This window comes from Neovison vison, chromosome 10 (assembly GCF_020171115.1).
Source record: "Neovison vison isolate M4711 chromosome 10, ASM_NN_V1, whole genome shotgun sequence".
NCBI classification, from domain to species: domain Eukaryota; kingdom Metazoa; phylum Chordata; class Mammalia; order Carnivora; family Mustelidae; genus Neogale; species Neogale vison.
Genome location: NC_058100.1, coordinates 63,252,430 through 63,253,791, shown reverse-complemented (window position 1 = coordinate 63,253,791; position 1,362 = coordinate 63,252,430). Strand labels below are relative to the sequence as shown.

The window sequence follows — 1,362 nt, the reverse complement described above, 5'->3', positions numbered from 1 at the left end:
TAGTATATGTGCCTGTTTTTTATTTTATTTTATTTATTTTGAAAGAGAGAGAGAGTGAGCAAGCGTGTGAGGGGCGGAGGGAGAGGAAGGGAGAGAGAATCTTACACAGGCTCCACTCTCTGTGCAGAGCTTAATGCGAGGCTCAATCTCACAACCCTAAGACCACAACTTGAGCCAAAATCAAGAGCTGGTGCTTAACTGACTGAGATAACCAGGTGCCCCTTTTTTGTTGCAGTTTTGGTTGGGATCAACTGGGAATCAATTGGGATCAATTGACATCTTAATAATAACGAGTTTTCAACCCAGGAAACAAAATATCTCTTCATTTATGTAGACCTCTAGATGATCGCTTCTCGGCCTTTTGGCTAAGATCAAGTGTAGACCTCTAGATGATTTCTTCATCTGAGTTTTATAGCTTTCTATATATAGATCCTGGATATACTTTGCTAGGTTTAAACCTAATGTTTCGTTCCTCTTAGTGTTATAATAAATGATAATAATACTTTTATTAACATATAATGTATTATTTGCCCCAGAGGTACATGTCTTTGATTCATCAGTCTTACACAATTCACAGCACTCACCATAGCACATACCCTCCCCAATGTCCATAACCCAACCACCCTATCCCTCTCCCCACAACCCCCAGGAACCCTCAGTTTTATTCCTGAGATTAAGAGTCTCTGAGCACCTGGGTGGCTCAGTGGGTTAAGCCTCTGCCTTCGGCTCAGGTCATGATCTCAGGTCCTGGGATCCAGCCCCATATCAGTCTCTCTGATCAGCAGGGAGCCTGCTTCCCCCCCTTTCTCTCTGCCTGCCTCTCTGCCTACTTGTGATCTATCTCTCTCTGTCAAATAAATAAATAAAAATTTTTTTAAAAGAGTCTCTTATGATTTGTCTTCCTTCCCACCCCCATCTTGTTTCATTTTTTTAGCTCCCTACCCTACACGACCTCTGCCCTGCCTCTCAAATTCCTCATATCAGAGAGATTATGTGATAAGTGTCCTTCTCTGATTGACTTATTTGCTTAAAATGATACCCTCTAGTTCCCTCCACATTGATGCAAAAAGCAAGATTTCGGGGTTTTGATGGCTGCATAGTATTCCACTGTGTGTGTGTGTGTGTGTGTGTGTGTGTGTGTGTGTGTACACACATACCATATCTTCTTTATCCAATCATCTATTCATGGACTTCTGGTTCTATCCATAGTTTGGCTATTGTGGACATTGCTGCTATACATTCAGGAGCATGTGTCCCGTTGGATCATTACATTTGTATCTTTAGCATAAATATCCAGAATTGCAATTGTCAGGTCATAGGGTAGCCCTATTTTCAGCTTTTTTGAGAAACGTCCATACTGTT

The 1,362-nt window shown here is 41.5% G+C and overlaps 1 pseudogene; it reads left to right on the top strand.

Moving 5' to 3' along the window:
• The first annotated feature begins 345 nt into the window (after nucleotides 1-345).
• LOC122918960 lies at nucleotides 346-467 on the top strand (annotated as a pseudogene).
• Nucleotides 468-1,362: the final 895 nt, after the last annotated feature.